The sequence below is a fragment of the Carcharhinus amblyrhynchos genome, chromosome 17 (assembly GCF_965287045.1).
Source record: "Carcharhinus amblyrhynchos chromosome 17, sCarAmb.v2.hapA, whole genome shotgun sequence".
Classification (NCBI taxonomy): domain Eukaryota; kingdom Metazoa; phylum Chordata; class Chondrichthyes; order Carcharhiniformes; family Carcharhinidae; genus Carcharhinus; species Carcharhinus amblyrhynchos.
Window position 1 is genome coordinate 53,122,148 of NC_137340.1, and position 8,036 is coordinate 53,130,183.

Here is an 8,036-nt window from a genome sequence, read left to right on the forward strand (position 1 = left end):
CAATCCCTTGAAATCATAGAATCCTGCAGTGCAGAAGGAGGCCATTCAGCCCATCAAGCCTGCACCGACAACAATGCCACCCAGGCCCTATCGCCGTAACCCCACACATTTACCTTGCTAAGCATACATAACCTGCACATCCTGGGACACTAAGGGGCAATTTTAGCATGGCCAATCAATACAACCTGCACATCTTTGGACTACGGGAGGAAACCAGAGCACTTGGAGGAAACCCATGCAGACATGGGGAGAATGTGCAAACTCCACACACACAGTGACCCAAGCCAGGAATTGAACCTGGGTCCCTGCTGCTGTGAGGCAGCAGTGCTAAACACTGTGCCACCCATGGTCCTATTTTGTCAAATTCTACACTGCTTCCATTCTTTGGGCCTGTTTTTTTCTGACCAACTTGTATGCCTCTGCCTTGGATCTAATATTATCTCTAATTTCTCCTGTAAGACATGCTTTCCTGTTTGATTTTTGCACCAGCCAGTAATGAACAATTGTTGCCGTTCACCCATGTGTTCTTTCAATATTTGCCATTGTTTATCCACCGTCACCCCTTTAAGTAACGTTCCCCAATCCATCATAACTAACTTGTGCCTCATACCATCGTAGTTTCCTTTCTTTAGATTCAAAACCTTAGTCTCAGAATCAACTACGTCACTCATTTGAAGAGGAATTCTATCATATTATGGTCACTCATCCCCAAGGAGCCTAGCAGAATTAGATCGCCAATTATTCCTTTCTCATTACACAATAAACAGTCCAGGATGGCCTGTTCTCTTGTTGATTCCTCAATGTATTGGTCCAGAAAACCATCTTATACACAGTCTAGGATTCCTCCTCTACAGTATTATTACTAATTTGATTTGCCCATTCTGTCTGCAGATTAAAGTCACCCATAATTACATATGTTCCTCTATCACATGCGTCCCTAACTTCCTGTTTAATGCAATCCCCAACATCACAACTACAGTTTGGGGGTTGAAATGAAACCCCTTGATGTTTCTCAGTTCTCTCCATACAAATTCCACATCTTTGGAGCTAACATCCTTCCTCACTATTGTCTTAGTTTCCTCTTTAACCAGTGATGTAGCTCCACCGCCTTTCCCTTTTTGTCTGTCCTTCCTAAATATGGAAGTCCAGTTCCCATTGCTGGTCACTCTGCATCTCTCCCATTCCCTGGAATCTCCTTCAGCCAACAACTCTTGAAGATAACTGCAAACTAATTCTGGCCCTTGTGTATCCCTAATTTTAATTGCTCCACCATCCCTCAGCAGACCGTACACTCTACAATTCCCTCCCCACACCTCTCGGACTCTCAGTATCGCTTCCCTCCTGTGAGATACCCCTTTAAAGCCCAACTCGGACCAATCCTTTGGCCATCGAACCCAACGTTCCGAATGCAGTTCAGTTTCCTTCCTGCCAAGCACCTGGGGATGTCTTATTAGGTTAGAAAATGCAACAAATATAAATAAAAACAGCTTGGAAAAGCTCATCAAGTCTGGCAGCATTAGTGAAAAGGAAGAGGTAAAGTTTAAATTTGCTGTGTTTCTCTCTCCACAGACGCTAACAGAACCAGCTGAGTTTTTTCCCAGCATTTTCTGTTTTTGAGCAGTATTTTACAATAGAACTATACATTGTTATTTCTGTTGTATCAATAATCATCCTGAGAATATTCAAAGGGACAATGTAGAGGGAGCTTTACTCTGTATCTAACCCCGTGCTGTACCTGCCCTGGGAGTGTTTGATGGGGACAGTGTAGAGGGAGCTTTACTCTGTATCTAACCCCGTGCTGTACCTGTCCTGGGAGTGTTTGATGGGGACAGTGTAGAGGGAGCTTTACTCTGTATCTAACCCCGTGCTGTACCTGCCCTGGGAGTGTTTGATGGGGACAGTGTAGAGGGAGCTTTACTCTGTATCTAACCCCGTGCTGTACCTGTCCTGGGAGTGTTTGATGGGGACAGTGTAGAGGGAGCTTTACTCTGTATCTAACCCCGTGCTGTACCTGTCCTGGGAGTGTTTGATGGGGGACAGTGTAGAAGGAGCTTTACTCTGTATCTAACCCCGTGCTGTACCTGTCCTGGGAGTGTTTGATGGGGGACAGCGTAGAGGGAGCTTTACTCTGTATCTAACCTCGTCCTGCATGGATAAGGTTTCTAGGTCGCAGCAGTATATTGGCAGGCTAGAGGGTGGTTTGAAGTGCGCATACCTTAATGCGAGGAGCACACGCAATAAGGTGGATGAACTTGCAGCCTGGATTGGTGTCTGGGACTTCGATGTTGTGGCCATTTCAGAGACATGGATAGAACAGGGACAGGAATGGTTGTTGCAGGTTCCAGGGTTCAGATGTTTCAGTCAGAGCAGAGAAGGTGGTAGAAGAAGGGGAGGCGTGGCGTTGTTAGTCAAGGACTGTATTACGGTGGCAGAAAGGACATTTGATGTGGACCTGTCTATTGAGGTAGTACGGGCTGAGATTAGAAACAGGAAAGGAGAGGTCACCCTGCTGGGAGTTTTTTTTATAGGCCTCCCAAAACATTCCAGAGATGTAGAGGAAAGGATTGCAAAAATGATCCTAGATAGGAGTGAAAGTAACAGGGTAGTTGTTATGGGAGACTTCAACTTTACAAATATTGATTGGAAAAGCTATAGTTCAAGCACATTAGAGGGGTCAGTTTTTGTCCAATGTGTGCAGGAAGGTTTCCTGACACAGTATGTAGATAAGCCAACAAGAGGTGAGGCTACATTGGATTTGGCATTGGGTAATGAACCAGACCAGGTGTTAGACTTGGAGGTAGGTGAGCACTTTGGTGATAGTGACCACAATTCGGTTATGTTTATTTTAATGATGGAAAGGGATAGGTATATACTGAAGGGCAGAAGTTATAGCTGGGGGAAAGGTAATTATGAGGCGATTAGGCGAGATTTAGGATACATAGGTTGGAGTAGGAAACTGCAGGGGCTGGGAACAACCGAAATGTGGAGCTTGTTCAAGGAGCAGCTACTGTGAGTCCTTGATAAATATGTACCTGTCAGGCAGGGAGGAAGTGGTCGAGCAAGGGAACCGTGGTGTGCTAAGGAAGTTGAATCTGTGGTGAAGAGGAAGAAGGAGGCTTATGTAAAGATGAGACGTGTAGGGACAGTATAGAGGGAGCTTTATTCTGTATCTAACACTGTGCTGTACCTGTCCTGGGAGTGTTTGATGGGGAACAGTGTAGAGGGAGCTTTACTCTGTATCTAACCCTGTGCTGTCCCTGTCCTGGGAGTGTTTGATGGGGACAGTGTAGAGGGAGCTTTACGCTGTATCTAACCCCGTGCTGTACCTGTCCTGGGAGTGTTTGATGGGGAACAGCGTAGAGGGAGCTTTACGCTGTATCTAACCTCACGCTGTACTGTCAGGGGGATGTTAGATTCTCAAACTAGTGCATAAATTGGAATATAATCTTCACCCAGCATTGAATAAAAGGCCTGTGACAAAATCTTCTCTGTATATTTTTGTTTAAAATGATTCACTGTTATATTTGGGAGAGGAGAGTGCAGAGTGTGCAAGAGACCCTACAATTAACCGCTGTCTATTCCCATCTGTACTCATAAGAATTCATTTGCAGATTTCAAAGCCCTTTGCTTCTCAATGGGGATTGGGTGGAGTATGTATCATTTTGGAGCTGCTTTCTAATTTTCTCTCTGCACCCCCACGCGTTGGCTGCAATGCTAAATGTAATGTCTGGTGTTGTACAGAGTGAAACACCACAACTTCTACAGGCGGACAGTGGTTTGCACTGCTGCTTACATAAGAACATAAGAAATAGGAGCAGGAGTAGGCCAACTAGCCCTTCGAGCCTGCCCCGCCATTCAATAAGATCATGGCTGATCTGTCGTGGCTCAGTTCCACATTCCCGCCCTCTCCCCATAACCCTTAATCCCCTCTCTCATCAAAAACCCATCAACTCGCGTCTTAAAAATATTTAGCGAGGTAGCCTCCACCACTTCAACGGGCAGAGAATTCCAGAGATTCACCACCCTTTGAGTGAAGAAGTTCCTCCTCAACTCCGTTCTAAACCGCTCCCCCCTTCATCTTGAGGCTGTGCCCCCTAGTCCTACTGTCTTTTCTGAGCGGGAAGAGTCTCTCCACCTCTATCCTATCCATCCCATTCATCATCTTCACAGCTCCAGGGACCCAGGTTCGATTCTCAGCTGGGGTTTTTGTCTGTGTGGAGTTTGCACATTCTCCGTGTCCGCGTGGGTTTCCTCCCACAGTCTGAAAGACGTGCTGGTTAGGTGCATTGGCCGTGCTAAATTCTCCCTCAGTGTACCCAAACAGGTGCTGGAGCGCGGCGACTACGGGATTTTCACAGCCACTTCATTGCAGTGTTAATATAAGTCTACGTGTGACACTAATAAATAAAAGTTTAAACTTATTCATATAGCAGCTCCAACATAATAGAAAGTCCCAAGACGCCTCCCGGGAGCATTAAGATACCAAGTCACATGAGAGGTATTACATCAGATGACCAATCACAGCTAGATATTCAGCTCCGATCCTGGTCAATACTCAGGGGTCTGACTCAGACTGGTCAGGGTCAGCCGAGTCAATATGGACTGGGCCAGTCTGTCTGACAAAAGGAGCAAAGGACAAAGAATAAAGAACATTCCAGCACAGGAACAGGCCTTTTGGCCCTCCAAGCCTGCACCGACCATGCTGCCCGACTGAATTAAAACTCCCTACCCTTCCAGGGACCGTATCCCTCTATTCCCATCCTAGTCATGGATTTGTCCAGACGCCCCTTAAAAGTCACTATTGTATCCGCTTCCACTACCTCCCCCGGCAGTGAGTTCCAGGCACCCACCACACTCTGAGTAAAAACTTGCCCAGTACATCTCCTTTAAACCTTGCCTCTCGCACCCCCTGGTAACTGACGCTCCCACCCTGGGGAAAAAGCTTCTGACTATCCACTCTGTCCATGCCCCTCGAAGTTTTGTAAACTTCTATCAGGTCGCCCCTCAACGTCTATTGCTCCAGTGAGAACAAACCAAGTTTCTCCAACCTCTCCTCATAGCTAATGCCCTCCATACCAGGCAACATCCTGGTAAATCTTTTCTGTACCCTCTCCAAATCCTCCACGTCCTTCTGGTAGTGTGGCGACCAGGATTGAACACTATATTCCAAGTTATGGCCTAACTAAGGTTCTATAAAGCTGCAACATGACTTGCCAATTTTTAAACTCAATATCCCAGCTGATGAAGGTAAGCATGCCGTGTGCCTTCTTGCCTACCTTCCCTGCCTGTATTACCACTTTGTGACCTGTGTACCTGTACACCCAGATCCCTCTGCCTAACCTCTTAAGGGTTCTGCCATTTACTGTATATTTCCTATCTGTATTAGACCTTCCAAAATGTATTGCCTCACATTTGTCCAGATTAAACTCCATTTGCCATCTCTCCAAGTCTCCAACTGATCTATATCCTGTGTATCCTCTGATAGTCCTCATCATTATCTGCACATCCACCAACCTTTGTGTCATCCACAAATTTACTCATCAAACCAGTTACATTTTCCTCCAAATCGTTTATATATATTACAAGCAGCAAAGTTTCCAGCACTGATCCCTGAGGAACACCATTTGTCACAGCCCTCCATTCAGAAAGTTAGACTGAAATCTATTGGGTTGACAATCAGCGATTACCGAGCGGGGACTAAATCTGACATGACTGTGATGCCACGTACAGTTGAATAGCCCGTTTATATTCACTGGCCCAGGCTGATGGGGGAAGAGTCAGGTAAAGAGCCCTTGAGCTGGGGTGGGGGAGGGAGGTGATAGGACATCGGAGACAAACCCAGGGAGCTGAAAGGGTTAATTATTAAAGAAAATATTTCTCGGTGAAGTTACAACTCACAGCGAACCACTATCACCATGACAACCGACTGGCAGAATTCCATACCCAGTGGGTCAAGTTTCTCCATCCAGTAACATTGCAAAGAACACACTCAGTGTGAGAACCCAGGACCACCTCCCCCCACCCCAGCCCATCCTCCCCCCTGCAATTGGAGATGGACAGGTCAGCCACATGGATCCCAAGGACTGTCCAGGAATTCCAAGCGTGCAGATCAGAATTTCCTGATAACATTCTCTCTCTAAGAGTTTCTCCTGGGGGGCGGGGGTCTTTAACATGCCTTGGCAACACCAAAACCAGTGTCTTTTCCCTGACCTTGCTTACAGCTGTTAAATCAAAGTGCAGCATGACTTATGTATATAATTTGAACAGCACTGTACTCTCTGTAACAAAAACACTCAATGTTTGTAATTACTGCAGAACCTCGAGTGCTTTCTGATGTAAGCGTGAAAGTCATTGCAACTTTCCATCAAGTTGAAATGTTTTGCGATGCTTTCTTTGAAATATTTTATGAATAAAGTATTTTTTTGCCACATAAACGATCTACCCGATGCTTGCCAAGACTCTAACTCCTCCTTGCACCAGATTGCTGCCCACTCTCCCATCTCTGCAGCCTCTTGTCGCTGCTGCTTTCTTCTTGTCTCCCTGCGCACAATGTCCTTCCTTACCTGGGGGTGCCAACGGGCTACTGAACCACAGGGGCCATCGCTCCTGTCCTGAGTCCTGAGGGCGGGGGGGTAGGGAAGCTGACACACCCAACCAGTGACTGAATGAAGTAAGCTCTCTCGGTAAACAGAGGCAGGAACATCAGCTTCACGCCACCTCAGCAACTCCGGACAGATAGAGAGCAGTTCACCCGCTGCATACACGGAGTTGCGGGGGGGGGGGGGGACCGAGGACCCTCCCTGCTTAAACCTGACTCAACACTTGACTACAGAACAATTACACGGATGGTTTCAATCCTACAAATGCAATTTAAAAACACTGCAATTTGACTCCTTAACGTGTCTGAATGGTCTGCAAAACCGTTCACAATGTCCACACTACAAAAAAAATACTTAGCGCACACACACACACACAAAACAACCAGAAAGTGAGATCAGGGGGTACAAATGGAAAGAGCTGTGCATCGCACACTAAGCAAGCTGTAACACACATACAGTGACACATCCCAGCACTGAGAACCCCCTTCTCTGACAGCACAGCAGCTTGGTGCAAGGTGGGGTGGGGGATATTTGGTCCGCCCCCTCCTCTCTCCCCTGGGGAAGGAGTGTGTACTTGCGGGGGAGTGGGGGGGGGGGGTTGGTATCTGCCCTGTCCTTACCTGTCTCCAGCCTCCAGGCTGGGCTGCCTGGGGAACAGGAGCTGCTCTCCCACGCTGGGATCCTGCTCCTCGCTACATTCACCAGTGGAACTTTGATACATTCCCCGCTTGTCAGTTACATGGTGTCAATTTCCCTGCGTCATGACCTCAGCACGCAAACCCCAGGGTCCTGACCATATTAGGGAGAGGGCTGGAGGGGGGGCGTGGCTGGAAAGTGGGGCAATCCACAAAAGTCCTGAGAGTTTTAACCATTGCCATGGAAACAGTGTGTTACAGATGACCAGGAGGATGATGTAGCAACCTCCACTTCCACATGGAGTTTTAAAGTTTAAAGTTTATTTATTAGTGTCACAAGTACAAGGCCTCCTGCTACCATCAGACTTTTGAATAGACTTCCATATATAAAGCTGATCTTTCTCTGCACCCTAGCTATGACTGCGCACTCTCTCCTTTCCTTCTCCCCTGCATACTCTATGAACAGTATGCTTTGTCTACACAATGTGCAAGAAACAATATCTTTCACTGTATACTAATACATGTGACAATATCAAATCAAATAAAAAGGCAAATAATTTAAGTTTATTTGTTAGTATCGTAAGTCGCCTAACATTGACACTGCAACAAATTTATTGTGAAAGTCCCCTAGTTGCCACACTTCTTCCCTGACTTTTGAATGGACTTACCTTGCATTAAGTTCATCTTTCTCTACACCCAAGCCATAGCTGTAACACTACATTCTGTACTCTCTCGTTTCCTTCTCTATGAATGGTATGTTTTGTCTGTGTAGCGCACAAGAAACAATTCTTTTCACTGTATG

At 46.5% G+C, this 8,036-nt stretch overlaps 1 protein-coding gene across 1 annotated transcript in view; it reads right to left on the reverse strand.

Moving 5' to 3' along the window:
- The window catches only part of dnmbp (dynamin binding protein), a 110,419-nt gene extending 103,118 nt beyond the window's left edge, over positions 1-7,301 (reverse strand). Inside the window, exon 1 of the mRNA XM_080205965.1 lies at positions 7,220-7,301. The gene's annotated coding sequence lies outside the window, so the exon portion shown is untranslated. The remainder of the gene's footprint in view (positions 1-7,219) is intronic.
- Between the last annotated feature and the right edge of the window lie 735 nt (positions 7,302-8,036).